Source organism: Psittacula echo (assembly GCF_963264785.1).
Source record: "Psittacula echo genome assembly, chromosome: 3".
NCBI lineage: Eukaryota > Metazoa > Chordata > Aves > Psittaciformes > Psittacidae > Psittacula > Psittacula echo.
In genome coordinates this window covers 51731196-51746632 of record NC_137736.1, presented here as the reverse complement: position 1 = coordinate 51746632, position 15437 = coordinate 51731196, and the positions used below count along the sequence as shown (strand labels likewise).

The following is a 15437-nucleotide window of genomic DNA, read 5'->3' as shown; positions in this document are numbered from 1 at the left end:
CACATTTTACTTTAACAGTGGCATTGGCCACCATGACAGGAAAAATAAGTGCTCATTTCTAATGATGTACATTCAGGCAGTTCTAGTTTTACTTTCATCTCCTAAGCTTTTTTTTCTTTTGTCTATCGATGTTTTTGGTGGAAGGAAATCTTGTCCATTCCCTAAGATGTCAACTTTCATTAATTAAAGAAAACCCCACCAAACAACCAAACTAAAACCAAAACACCGTTAAGATTGAAAGTGCATTGCTATGCCTGCAGTAATTTTCCCATGAATTTTAATAAAGCCAGAACTCCACCCTTAAACTTTCAGAAACCAGGGGAATGTCTATAGAACCCCCTGGATTTTACATCGGTGTTCTTTTTGAGCTCATGCTCTTTCACAATTGTAGAGGCTTGTGGTTTAAAAGGCAGCTGCTTTGAGTAAGGTGAGGTCTTTCGAACTTGGAATCGAAGATCATTGATCGTTTTTCCTTTCCAAATTCTACACAAAGTATAGGGAAAAAAAATCCTAAACCATTTCTTTCCAATTTACTTTGTTAGCTGCAATCTCTCCTACTCATTGGTGTATTTGGCAAGGAAATTGTTCTGCCAGATACAAGTAAAGCCTACTGAAAGCACTTAGCTGATCTATTGATGGGTCATGTAAATACCCTCTCTTTAAAGGGGTACTAATTTTTAGAGATAATTATAAGCATTCTATCTGCCTATATTTTTCTTGATAGCATTTCTGGAGTATTAGCAACCCATTTTGGGAATGATACAATCATGCCAGTGAGATGCTTACATTCACTGCAAAAAAAAAATTGCAAAATTTAGTTTAGAGGGGGAAAAAGCAAATTAGGCATCAGCTACAAGATGTCCTTTTCTGTCTTGGTCATTCTTTTGTACTCTAGGACCATCTCTAGGCAGTACATCCAAGTCTGCAACCAGTCCAACACTTCCTAATAAATATCTGAAATCTGCTTTGCAGAAAGAAATCAGCGGCAAGCCCCTTGGCTGTTGTAAATGGAAATAAGTCCATTGGCTTTAATCGAGCTCTGCTGCACTGCGCTACTTCTGGACACCCTCCCTGCATTTTGAAACATTTCTGATGCAGAGAAAAAGGGAGGGGGAATTTTCCAGTAGCTGGAGAAGAGGGCCTGGGACACCATTTGGGTACCTTTTCTCTTTGCTGCCTCTAAGCAGTCACTTCAGATTGATCCACATTAGAAAAAATATACCGCTTTAATTACATTCATTAGGAATGTGATATTTTTTATATATTTTTATGCCATCATAAATCATTGTTCCTTAGCTAACACAGTTTATTTTGCTCTCTTGTTGAGGGAAAGACAAACTGCTGCAACTGCCACTACACAGTGGAAGTTTCACTTAAAATTATATTTAATAATAAAACTAAACCCGTCCATTCCAGTATAGGCAAGCCCCTTGTTTATCTTTGCTTCAGCATGCCTTTGAGGGATGAGTAGGGTAGTGTTTCATCTGGGAGTCATGTATTACTGTTGCATGAACAAGGCTGCAATTCTTGTTCACTAGTACCTGCGTGGGACCTTAACCTGACCGACAGAGTGGGGCATGGGTGGTGGCACAACTTTCCACACCAGTGAGCCAGGCCTTCAGGAAACTTACCCTGCTGTCCTTACTCACTGTAGCGCCAAGCTGGAGGGTTCATCCTCCCATTTGATCCTCCATGAGAGGATCCTTGTGGCAACACACCTTTCTCTCAGGCAAATAAATGTGTGTGTACATCTCTGCACACACATGCACACCATCCCCTCCATGGTCTTCTCTGGGTTCAGCAACAAATGGTATGATCAACAATGCCAATATACAGATTGGAGTGTGTAGCTACATTTCAAGTTTGTTTTAGTAAGCTGCTGGGCTTTTTAAGTAAAGTAAGCAGTTGATGTGGGTTTTTTCCCCCTTTTTTTTAGTTTTAGAAATAAAAAGGGGAAATTACTTTTCTACAATTCTATTACTACAGCATCTTTTGAGATAAAAAGAAATCTCAAGCTAAAATTTATCTGCTACCCTCAAAAAGAAGGAAAAGCATAAAGAAATGATTGTTGCTCTGTTTCTGGGTTTGGGTAGATCAGGAACTGAACACAGATTAATCCCAAGCTTCAAGCTGTGACAGCTCTTGAGAAGTAAAGAGCATGTGGCCATAATTGGACGGATGTTAGTAAGGGTCCTAGTATAACACTACACAACAGAAGCAACTGGAATAACAAAGCCTTCTCTTTGAACCGATAGGAAGCAGTAAAGGACTGTTGGCATTTTGGTCCCATTGACTTCAGCTGGACTCTTTGTGAGGCAAAGGCTTAGCTGATGGGTTCAAAGTGTGGGTTTTCAAACGAAGCATGGATTGTGTATTTTGTGATGTATGCAAGTATATATACATAAATATGCATTCATGGATGTGAGCCCTCAAATAATACTGTAAAATAAGTAATTTCACAGCATTTTTTGGCTGATAAATGAGATGATTGTTTTGCTGGTTTACAGCAATTTGTAGACTTAGTAAAAGAAAATAACAACCAAAGCTAACATACACCCTATGAAAAACATGGGCAACCTGTGCCTCTGCAAGCAATCGGAAAGCTTCCATGAAGGCTCACCCTTATGGCAGTCAACCTGGTTAGCTTCTCCTGGCATTGGGCAAAGGACAGAGTGAAAAGTAATTATGTTCTATTTAGTGACCACACTCCAGTTGCAAATGCTGACATGACTCTAGCTTGCAGATAAATGTTTCTGGCTGGGCTACTCATTATTCTTACAGTAGTAAATATAAACATTAATGAGTGCAACTGTAGACTGTTACAGAAATCGTGTGATATCTGAAAATCTTGCAGCTGCTTTTACTCCCAGTTAAGTCCAAGTTCATCTGGAGTGACTGGGATTTGTAGAACTGAGAGTCGGTAAGACTTAAAAAAACCCCAAACAAAACAGTCTTTTCTCTATCTGGAAAGCAGCAGAGCAATCAGCTAGGACAATAGCACGGTCTCACCCTAATCTTGAAGCTGATTCTGTGAACACTTAATGCTGAAAAGAGACACCATTTTAGTTGTTATCTTTTTAACCTCATAGTATCCCAGTGTTGCAAAAAATCCTCTGTGTATTGCATATTGGTTTAAGTATTTCTGCCTCAGGGTGATTTCAGTATCAGGCTCCTTCAGTTCTAATAGGGAAGCAAGTGAATAAATGAACAAATATGCCATGGCAAATATGTAAAGACAGTGCCTCTTATCACAGAGGGCTTGATCTAGATTTGTTAACATATGGAAATGGAAAACATTGCAATTAGTGTTACACTAGAATGCTTATAAAAATGTTGATTTTCCATCTAATCTTACTTTTAAAATAATTTAATGTTTGAAAATTTATACGATGGCTATTTTCAATTCCATTTTTTTATTTTTTTTTTTTTTTAAAAAAAAAGAGACATAGTAAGTTTAATTATTATATACCCAAGGGTACTTTCAGTTCCACTTTTGGTATATTTATGAAAATTCTGGGCTTACCTTGCATATCTCAGTGATATTTTCTCCAGTCTTTTGTGGTTGACAAAATTGTAACTTAGACAAGTTAGTTAGCACAAGAAAGGAAAGGAAAGGAAAGGAAAGGAAAGGAAAGGAAAGGAAAGGAAAGGAAAGGAAAGGAAAGGAAAGACAAAAGAAAAGAAAAAGAAAAGAAAAGAAGAGAAAAGAGCATTCTAATTCTATTCTAAGTAAAGAAATAATTTTAAGTAAATAAATAATTTTAAAATGCGGAATTTTATATAAATAATTCAAAATATTTCAAATTGACTCACAGATTTGCATTCCTCATGATGCAAAAATTTTAATTGCATTTAAATTTAATCTTTAAAGTCTTGAAAATAAAAGAACAGAAGAAGTTTGCACAGAAAACACAAACCAAGGTAATCTGTTCTGATGTCCTCGTAGTATTTCTCCTCTTTATCTACAAAAAAAAAGAAAAAAAAAAAAAAAAGCCAGCAGCCTTCACAGAGGGATCATAAGCAACTGCAGCTTGTGAAAATATTGCCAGCCACAAATTTCCCATGACACAGTGCAGAGGAAGCTATAGTTTGAAGTCCATGCTCTCAAGTCTGATGTTGGAAGTCTCAAAATGCATAGTTAAACATCGTTACATTGGGAAGATATTGAAGGGAAACGGTGAAGTGCCATGCAGGAGCTACCTCATTCCGATTACTTTTGCTAGCTTGTGTTTCTAATACCAACATTAAAGGATGTGCTGAAATTAGTGAGAAAAAATCAGCACTGTAAGATTCAATGAAAAGGAGGAACCACAGTATCTGCCGTGTGTGGGGCTGCAGCAAACATGGGCTACCTGGGGGGCTAATGCAATGAGGTTTATGATGTGACTTGGAAGGAGGCAGGCAGGAAGGCAGGAAAGAAGGAAGGAAAGAAGGTTTCACTTAGCATGGACAGATGAAGTAGGAATACATGATTTGAGAATAAGGACAGTAAGGAATTCAGGAATCGTTTTGGTTGTAATGGAGATTTGTACTGATTAACTGAAACTGTTTCTCCATTGCTGCTCAGTCTTTCAAATTACTTTCTGTGTTATTTAGGAACTGCAATAGTACAAAAAGATTACTTATTAGAGATGCATTCATCCCTATTGTAGCCACTATTTTTCCAGTAGTTGTAAGCACTGAAAATGAAGGGCCTTATTATACTCCCACTGAAGTAGTGGCAAAACCACTGCTGATTTCAAGGGGAACAAGACCAAGACTAAAAATAGATTTGGTACCTGAATGTCTTAATTTAAATACACAGTTTTTAAATACAGCTGAGTAAATTGTGGAATTAGGAAGTATATTTTGAATTTTTAAATATTAACTTTAACTGCATTTTGAATACCATAATGCTGTCTTTAAAACATTTACTAGCACTGTGTTTTAAATTAAATCATAGAAAATAAGCAGATTTTCTTTTCCCTCCTCCTTCCTTCTCCCATGCATTTTTATTCATGTCCATGTAGAGCACTGGACCCTACGAATACAGTCTGTAAACTTCATAAACATGGAAATTAGGACTGAAAAGCAGGTCTGACTTGTTACCCTTGTAATAATTTGTCTTGCTGACAAAGTGAAGGGTTTGAATATTGCACTGTCCTTTGTTTCTTCTCTTTCTTGGATAAGGTCCTCAAGAAAACTTGTGGAATGTGAAAAAAACCCAAGCCCCCCAAATGGGAAAATGTTTGTTTTATACAAAGCCATTACTGCTAAAAATAGGACAGTCACTTTGCACACACCTGTAGAAATAATGAGCGTGCAAATTGGGAAGTCAAAATATCTGTCATCAGGATATCAACAAGATTTTTACTGGAAATTTGTATTAAATACACTGATAGATAAATAGTTAGGCAATCATACCTCTGCTTCTCCAAAATGCCACTTTTCACAGGGCTGCGTTTGAAGATTTTAAGGCCACAAAGCACCACTGCGATAGCTTGCTCTAAGCATATATGGTCACAACATGGGCCATAGGACTTCTTTCTGCCTTTTGAGACTCAGTAGCCATGCTAGATTTAAGATTCCAGTTAGAGAATATCCACACCAGCTCCTTCAACGGTTAATTTTTCTGTCCTTAAAAACCTGCTACTTTGTCTGTAAGTTTGAGCCGTAGATCTCCCTAGGTTTGTGTGACAGATTGAAGAGTCCTCTGCTAGCTCTTTCCCCACACACTGATTCTTCCAGAGGGTTGAGTTACTTCATTGACAAATTAAACAGATCACTATCTTTACAAGTATGCCATTTTCCAATCCTTTCATCATTATCAGAACTCTTCTCTATAGTTCCTCTAACTTATCATCATCCTTCTTGAAGTGCAGAGAATTGAATGGGACTACTTTAGTAGTAGTCACACCAGCATTACCAAGCAGAGAGAGAGTATAACCTCTCTTCTCCTTCCTCACACGTCCCTTTCTGTGTACCCAGTGATCAAAGCAGCTCTTCTGGCCATAGCACCACATGAGGTGCTCACAGTCAGGTTAGTTTCCTGCCAGCATTATCATCATTTTTAGAATCCTTCAGCCCTCTCTATTCATTGCTCCCCAAAATGGCAGCTTGCATCTAGAAATGATATAGCATACAGTATGCGCTTCAGTAGCCATAGAGATTGTGTAAAGAAAAGCCATTTTAGAACTCTTGAACCAAAACTTTTGCATTTGGCAAGGGAAACAATCCATATGTCTCACATTTTACAACAGTGAATCATGCTTTAAATCCTGAGTAATCCCACTGAATTAAGGGGAACCTTTTAAACTGTAAAATATCATACAATGTAATGTCAATATAAACAGGGAACTATCGCAGATTGTACCTACATCACTCAATCTAAATCAGGAGTGCACTTCTGAAACCGATCTCCTGACTCTCCTCCTGTCCTGTGCTTTGGTACACGGAGCAGAGAGGCTTCTGAGCATTAGAACTGCTTTACCTTTGGGTGAAACTAACCACTTCAGGAGCATGTCCAAGGCACTCCAGATGACCACTGTCAGGCAGTCTGTGGGACCAGCCTGGGGCTAGACACCTGGATGCTGGTGTCGGTGCCACGTAGATGTTTGGGGAACCACTGTTTCATCTTACCCACCTGTGCCAACCTACTTGATTATCTAGACATGGACATATCTTGTTCCATGAAACTCTTGTTAGCTTGCTCTTCTGTGTGCCTACTACTCATGAGAGGGACTTGGCTTTCCTTGATGCTTTCCTGACAAAGTGTTGTGGTTTAAGCCCAGCTGGTAACCCAGAGCCATGCAGCTGCTCACTCACTCCCGCACGATCCCAGGCGGGATGGGGAGGAGAATCAAAAGAATGCAAACCCCACAGGTTGAGATACGAACAGTCCAGTAACTAAAGTAAAATATACTAATGCTGATGATAATAATAATAATGATAAGGGAAATAAGGAAAAAAATAAAACCAAAAAGAAAAAAGGGAAAAAACAATAATAAACACACTGTGATGCACAATACAATTGCTCACCACCCGCTGACTGATACCCAGCCTGACCCAAGCAGTGATCTGGGCTTCTGGGTGACTCCCCCATAGCTTATATACTGGGCACAATGTACTGTGGCATGGAATACCCCTTTGGCTAGTTTGGGTCAGGTGTCCTGTCTCTGCTTCCTCCCAGCTTCTTGTGCCCCTCCCCACTGGCACAGCATGAGAGACTGAAAAGTCCCTGATCAGGGTAAGTGCTGCTTAGCAACAACTAAAATATCAGTGTGGTATCAGCGCTGTTCTCAGACTAAAGCCAAAACAGAGCACTGCCAGCTACTACGAAGAAAATTAACTCTGACCCAGCCACAACCAGGACACAAAATCCCTACTGGGCTCTTTCTGTGATCTGTATTAACAAGAACTCTTTGGGAAGATGAGGCTTCTCGAGGGGTAGGCTGCTGATTCTCATCTCACTTTAGGCACTTTGAGAAGTATGCTAGCAGGGCTGCCCCTGCTGCTGGCCTCAAAGGGTAAGATTATCCTCACAGGACAAGGGGAGACATCTCACAGCACTGTCACAACCCTCAAGACTCATATATCTCCAGAATACTTGAGCAACTAAGGGAGATGATACATGGCTAACACCTCTCAGGTCCATAGTGTTACATCTGGGTAGGAACAACCTCAGGTTCCAGTACAGGTTGGGGAATAACCTATTAGAGAGCAGTGAAGGGGAAAGGGACCTGGGGGTCCTGGTTGATAGGAGGATGACCATGAGCCAACACTGTGCCCTTGTGGCCAGGAAGGTCAATGGCATCCTGGGGTGTATTAGAAGGGGGGTGGTCAGTAGGTCGAGAGAGGTCCTCCTTCCCCTCTACTCGGCCCTGGTGAGACCGCATCTGGAATATTGTGTCCAGTTCTGGGCCCCTCAGTTCAAGAAGGACAGGGACCTGCTGGAGAGAGTCCAGCGCAGGGCAACTAAGATGATTGAGGGAGTGGAGCATCTCCCTTATGAGGAAAGGCTGAGGGAGCGGGGTCTCTATAGTTTGGAAAAGAGGAGACTGCGGGGGGACCTTATTAGTGTATATAAATATATAAAGGGGGAGTGTCACGAGGATGGAGCCAGGCTCTTCTCAGTGGCAAACAATGATAGGACAAGGGGTAATGGGCTCAAACTGGAACACAAGAGGTTCCACTTAAACTTGAGAAGAAACTTCTTCTCAGTGAGGGTGACAGAACACTGGAACAGGCTGCCCAGGGAGGTTGTGGAGTCTCCTTCTCTGGAGACATTCAAAACCCGCCTGGACACATTCCTGTGTAACCTTATCTAGGCATTCCTGCTCCAGCAGGGGGATTGGACTAGATGATCTTTTGAGGTCCCTTCCAATTCCTAATATTCTGTGATTCTGTGTGATTCTGTGATAGCACAACCTCTGCATAAGTCTGGCTTTTCTGCAGGAAATCTGATCCTGTCAATTCTTTAGGTGTTTCACTCTCCACAGACAGCTTCTAGGTAGAACTACTTTCTCTTCTGAAATCTTTCATAGAATAAAAAAAGGCTTGAAATCACAAGCTGTCCTAGGCATTAATTCTGCACAGCTGGGGCTATGCAACACTGCATGGACGAGGAAAGACAAGGAAAGAGATGATCACCTCCCTCTTCTTTCTATCCCAGACTGGCAGGAGGCCAAACTGTCTCTAAGAGTAAATTAGAGCAACATAAAAAAATCTCAGTTCCATCTGAGGATCCTAAGGGACCAATATAGCTAGCTCAGCCCTTTGTGTCAGCCCACTAAATAGATCAGAGAAGTGTAGATTACATACATCAAAGTTTCTGATTTATTTTACCTTAAGTAATAACAATTACACATGTTCCACATACTAGACAATACCTTCCATATACCAGATAGGAGTGTTGCTCTAACTTACACAGATTTTTCCAACTGCACCTTAGAAGAATTGCCAAATATGGTCTTATCACCTTACAATAAAGAAGCAAAAATACACTTGGCATAACATTTACCTAATACACAGTGTTCCTAAGCAGCAGCAGATGTGTATTTATTGTATAATGGCACAAGGAAGAAGCTAGGAATAGTACATCCTGGTTTGCAACCTCTGCAACAGTGTAATAGCATCAAAATTATTATCAGAAACAATTAGATTCCTATCAGATAAATTGAACTCCTGTTCGAGCCCAAGGAACTGAGTTCTTCACATTTCAAAAAGGTGGATGAAAAAATACCAGTAGAAAGTGAAGATATTGCAAGCCACATGAAGCAAACCATGGAGAGAAAAAGGGTAGAGAAGATAGAAAAAGGATTAGACCATGCTTGCTTTGCAAAATCAAAACATTTTTGACAGTTTTACCTTCAAAAAACTTTGAAACAAGATCTCCCACTTTGCTTTTTAATTTCTGATAGTCTTGTTTTACTCAAGAGATCTGCTTGCACAAGCGCATATGAATTAAGCAAAGGCTTTCAGACTAGTCCAAAGATACTAGTGAAGTAATACGCAAAGAGAAAAAAATACCAGTGATGGTCTCAATTCCTGAAAATATTTTAGTCAGTCGGAATTTCCCTTTAAAATTGAAACTCTTGGTATTAACAAGTGGCTAAAAGAAAAGCTGGGGTTTTTTTGTGCTACAGAGCAGTTGCTCATGAGTGACTCTATGAGAACATTTATCTGAAAAATAACAAATACTGTAAGGATGCTCACAGAAGAGAAAGCAAAACTTGCCACCACAGATGTGCTAAATAATAACAACTATAATTAATAATAATAATAACAACAGTAACAATAATACTAATAATACTACTTCTATTACTACTACTACTAATAATAATATGCTAAAAGTCTTTACTTTCCTATCATGAATTGTCTGGCAGGACAACTCATAATAGAAAAGCTAGGCCTTAATGTTTAACATTTCTAAGTGTTGCAGAAATAGTGCCTACCATGTCACGTTTCAGTTTATAGAATCTCTACATATTGCAACATAAGAATTGCATACTTCACCTGTATCTAAATAGTCTTGAGGCATCTATCCAAGTTACACCACCAGTTCAGTTTTCACCATCATATCGAAAGTTTGTATATTAATTCTCTTAAAAACTTAATTCGCAGATTGGCAGATCCACGTTTTTTTAAGGTTCATAACAGGAGTAAAAAATTAATCCAAACATCAGACTTTTTGGGAGGAGAATTATTAGCTACAGCTATGTCAAAGTAGAACTAATTATTTCTTTTTGAATGGTTTGTTTATTCAAGAGAACTTACTTTCATGTGCATAGTCAGAGAACAGAAAAACATGGTGTGTGTGGGGAAACAGAAATAGTTACCAACACAATACGCAGCAATGAAGCACTAGAAAAAATAACAAAATAACAATGGCTTTTATCTTTTAAAATGCAAAATATTTTGTCTCATGATCTCATTATCTCCCCAGTAGGCCAACACTGCTAGCCCTTGACTTTGATTGTTTCAGGTTTGCGTTTCCATTTTAATGAGGGTAAGAAACTACAGCTCTGGCTTGCTTCACTTGGAGCTGCAGGGCTGCAGCACTGCCACTGATCACCGTCGCTGTGTCACAAGTTATGAAACTGAAAAAACAAGGCTCTTAAAAACCTGTGATTACTTTTATACGTGATTGCTTTGGGGTCTGCTGTTACACAAAGGCCAAAATTATTGTAATGGCCAGAGCAGCGATTCACTCTTCTTTTACTCTACTACCACTTTATAGTTGTTTTGGCAGTTTTTTTCCAATTTTAAGTGAAAAAACCCACAAGTCTTTCTCATGGGTTCTGTGTTGTTCCCCTTAGCCAAGCATCGCTTGAAAAAAAAAGCGCCTTCCTTGATAGACTTCATTTTAAGTTCTCAGCAAGCATTGCATCAATATTTAACCTCATCTCCCTGGAGGCTAGCTGAAGCCTGCCTGGCTTCCCGGTGTAGCTGAGCCCGTGCCTGCCACTGCTCAGATACTGCTAAGTACAGGCGATTCGGACTGGCGACAGGAACCGGTTCGGAAAGTGAGGAGAGGCAGGCAGCCACAGCCCTTCCTTTGGACTTGTGCTCCTCTGCTTGTCCTGCTTGCCGTGCTGGTAATAGGCAGCAGTTGCGCCCAGTTGATAAAGAGCAGAAGTCACTTCACTGAGCCTGTATGAGGGCACAGTTTGATCTCCCTGCTGTCACAGTACCTTCAGTGCTCCACCACCCTGCCTGTCCTTGTCCACCCCTGCCTCCCCGCTCGCTCAGCAGAGAAGTGCATGTGACTGGGCTCTGGCCTGGGACAAGCTGTCCTGATGGTTTCGGAGCTGGAGGTTTGGCTGCTGTGGTAGGCACATGGGCAGAGCATCCCGGCAGCTCCTCAGCGGTGAAGAACCAAACACGCAGCTTGATTACAAGGAAGACTTGTAATGCTTCCTCCTCCTCAGCAGAACCTGCTGCTTGGGATGTCCTCGTGGCCCTCACCTCCCTCTTGTGCTGCTGCCGTACCACTGACTGTGCTTAGCTGGCATAGCCGGGCTGAGCAGTGAGAACTGGGCCTGACAGAGGGGTGAGAGTTTCACTGCTCCCTTCAGAATGCAGAAGAAGTGGGAGTGGGCCCAGCCTCCTTGCTGGGCAATCAAGCCTCCAAAGCTATGCAAGGCTTGACCTAGGGCCCTTTTGTGACAAGGTTGCCTCGTTTGTAAGCCCACCATGCTGTAAAAGCAACTAAACAAACAAAAGCTAGGCTGCATCAAAAGGAACCTGACCAGCAGGTTGAGGGAGGTAATTCTCCCGCTCTGCTCTGCTGTTCTGAGACTACAGCTGGAGTACTGTGTCCAGCTCTGGGGCTTCCAACATGAGAAGGACAAGGAGCTGTTGGAGTGAGTCCAGAGGAGGGCCACAAAGATGACAGGAAGGATGTCTAACCTCTGTATAACCTCTCTGGGCACAGGTTGCCCATAGAAGCTGTGGCTGCTCCATCCCTGGCAGTGTTCAAGGCCAGGTTGGATGGGGCTTGGAGCAACCTGGTCTAGAAGGAGGTGTCCCTGCCCATGGCAGGGGATTGCAACTGGATAATCTTTAAGGTCACTTCCAACCCAAACCATTCTGTGATTCTATGAAAAAGCATAGGAAGTAGAAACTGAATGCCATCTCATCATACATCTGGAGGGGTTTGTCGTTCGTTTACACTGCTGAGTAATAAAAATCTAATGTAGGTTTTGCTTTTGCCAAAAAAAAAAAAAAAAAAGCCAGTCCAATGGGAGCTTGTTTCGAACAGGAGATACTTGTATGGATGCTTGCTGAAGTGCTGATGGCCTCACACTGCAATTGCTGGGCTCCAAATCTGAAAATGAATCACATCAGCCATAACAACATTTCCTGGTGTTTTGAGAGTTCTCATTTCAACACATACATGAATGTAGGTAGCAACGATCTTTGCTATGCTGCCTTGGATGACATCATGTTTTTCCATAAGAAGTCTGGGTGACAGCACATACGTAGGCTTTGGGCTAAATGTATAATAAGCATGAAATTCCCCTTAATGACAAAATAAGATGAAAAAGGAGAAAGTGGAAAGGTCTTTGGGAAGAAAGAAATAAACAAATAAAACAAAGCAATAATAAATCTCACTTTTGGGGCCAAGTGATGCTTGCTGTCACCAGAATCATAGAATGGTCTGGGTGGCAAGGGACCTTAAGGATCTGGCTCCATTCCCCCTGCCACGGGCAGGGACACCTTCCACTAGACCAGGTTGCTCCAAGTCCCGTTCAGCCTGGCCTCGGATGAGCCCACCGGGGCAGACACCCGTGAACACGTTGATAATCTTATCATTTCCATAACGCTAGCCATGAGGTCGAGGGGAGCGAGGGTCACAGAAAATCTCGGTAGCCCCTTGTGACCGACAGGACCCCACTCCGGCTTTGGGAGCCGAGATGGGCCGAGCCGGGTCCGGGATGGTGCACGGGATCCGTTCGCGCCGCGGCGGTGGTTTTGGCGTGCGCAGCTACTCGTCGCGGCACGGTAACGGGTTGTCGCGGCGGGGCACTGCGGAGCGCGGTAATGATGTCAACTTGTTATTTACTTTCCAACCCCGAATGACTGAGCAGGGCGAAAGGAGAATCAATCAGCCGCCGGGTGACCCGCCAGGCGGAAAAAACACGGGAGCACGGCGCCGGCCGCGGAGGGGGAGGGGAAGCACATGGACCCGGGGCGCGTTGCATCATCCGCTGGGGGGTGGGGAGGGGACACGCGGGACTGGGGCAGTCGTGGGGCAGCACGGGCGGGATGGAGGCCGAACAGCGGCAGTGTTTCTGCCCCACTGGTGCTGCCTTTCCGGCCATAAAGCAATAATGGCTGTTTCTGCTGATTCACGGCCGTGGAGGCCGCGCCCGCCGCCCCCTTGCACCCCGGTGATGAGGGGAGAGCGGCGGTAGGGCAGAGGCCCCCGTAGGGCCGCCCCGGTGTGCCTCAGCGTCGGGCTTCGGTGGAGCGGAGCGTGGGTCAGCGCAGGCTGCCCGCCCCGGTGTGCGAGGCGGAACGCCACTGGAGCTAATAGCGATGTGCTCCGCTTGTTTCACCAGCGAGGGCTCGGGCTATGCGCCCCCTCCCCTCCCCCCCCAGCCTGGAAGTTGGTAGTGACGATAACAACAATAATAATGATAACGATGATAGTAACGATGGCACCAACCATCGGAGGGGGGGGGGGGGGCAGGGGGTACAGTACGTGCGTTGGTGGGCAGCGCGTGTCCCCGGCCGCGCGAGGCGGTTCTGCTGCTGGGCTCACGCAAGGTTAAGGAGGGCGGGGGGAGGAGGGAGGAGGGCGGAGGCGCCCCCCCCGCGCGCTGCGGGGTGGGCGCGTGGTTTCTCTTGGGGTTAGGGGTGGTTGCGGGACACGTTAACGCACGACGCCACCGGCCGTAACGAGTGGAAGCGAGCGGCGCCAGCCACCTGCGCGCTGCAACACTCCCTCCATACACACACACACAGGAGGGGCGTTGGCGGCGCGGGGCAGCCCCGTGCGGGACACAGGTTCGGGAGGGCGCGGCAAGTTCGCCCCGCACCCCGGCCCCGCTCGCCCCCCGGTGTCTCTGCCTCCCTCCCTCCCTCCCTCTCCCGGCGGCGGCGGCGGTGTTTGTTGGTGGTGGTGGCGGCGGCGGCGGCGGGCCCCGGTCGCGGCCGGCTCCCCTCAGCGCCGCTCCCGCCGCCGCCGCGCGCCCGCACCGTCCCATCCAGCCAACCGCTCGGCCGCCCGCCGGCTGTAAAGCCGCGCGGAGCGGCGGCACCTCCCGACCCGCCATTCCGCCCCAAAACTTTCCGTTTTCCCCTTCCCACTCTCCGGGACTTCCTTGTGCCGCCTGTGCGCGCGGAGGGGGAGGAGGAGGCGTGTGCGGCGGCGGCGGCGGCGAGGGGGGATTTACAGTCTCCTCGCAGGCTGGCCGGGACCCCGGGGGAAGAGGAGTTGCACCATGCGCGGCAAGTGAGGGGAAAGTCTCTGCCAGCGCCGCCCGCAGAAGTTGAGGCTTTCCCCAGCCGCCCGTGGGAGCTGTGCCTTTAACGCCCGCTGAGCGAGGTGAGTTTCCGAGGCGGATTATTCATCCCGGGGACCCTTTTTTTTCCCTTCTCTCTCCTTTTTTTTCCCTCTTTTACTCACGCCGAGGTGACAAACGTCCTTCCCCGGCAGTCCCACAAGCTGAGGCCAGCCCGGGGCCGTCTGCCCCGTCCCCCCCCCCCCGCCCCAGCCCGCCCTGGCCTGGGGGGGATGGGGTGGGACGGGGGGGTCGCTCAGCTGTTATGAGGAAGTTTTTTGGACCTGGGCGTTTTGGGGTGTGTTGGTTGTTGGTTTATTTTTTTGGGGGGGGGGGGTGGGGAGCGTTGGGCTGAGGCGATGTGTGGGGGGCTGTCGTCTGGGCGGCGGGTGTGCTTTCATCTGCCCCCGAGCACACCGACTCCCCCAACCCCCGGGGGGGGGGGGGCAGTTTCTGGAGCGGTTGCCTACTTCTGAGATAGTATTTTAAAATCTATTTTTTCTTAACACACAAAAAAAAAAAAAAAAAAAAAAAAAGAAAAGAAAAGAAAAAGGAGAACTGGTGGGGGTGGGGGTGGGAAATGCGAGGTATTCACGCTCAAGTGTGGAGTTTGCAGAGCACGGGTGGGGGAGGGGATCCCATTCATCGCCAGGGCTTGAATCAGCAGCGGGCGGAGGGGCCGGTCGCTCCGTACATCGAAGTTTACTTCCAAGTAGGTAAACAAGTTACACCCCCCTCTCGCCCCCCGCCTCCTGCCAGCACCCTCACCTCCCCCGGTGCAGCGTGCTGCTGCCCACCCGGGTCCCGGCGCTGCGGCCTGCCGGAGGGGCGGCGGTGCTGCCGGGGGAGCCCCGGGGCGGAGGGGGACACACGGGGACTGGGCGCTGTAGGCTGCAGACCTGTTGCACACCCGTTGCACGCCCGTTTGCTCGCTCCAGGCCGGCGTGG

The 15437-nt window shown here is 45.5% G+C and overlaps 1 protein-coding gene across 6 annotated transcripts in view; it reads left to right on the top strand.

Annotated features, from left to right (window-relative positions):
* Positions 1 to 14088: 14088 nt before the first annotated feature.
* Positions 14089 to 15437, top strand: part of TBL1X (transducin beta like 1 X-linked) — a 197052-nt gene continuing 195703 nt past the window's right edge. For 5 of the 6 annotated variants that reach the window (XM_080612229.1, XM_080612228.1, XM_080612230.1 and 2 more), the window contains exon 1: positions 14089 to 14533. The gene's annotated coding sequence lies outside the window, so the exon portion shown is untranslated. Of the gene's footprint in view, positions 14534 to 15175; positions 15202 to 15437 lie in introns of those variants that run through there. The other variant, XM_080612227.1, reaches the window with a different exon arrangement.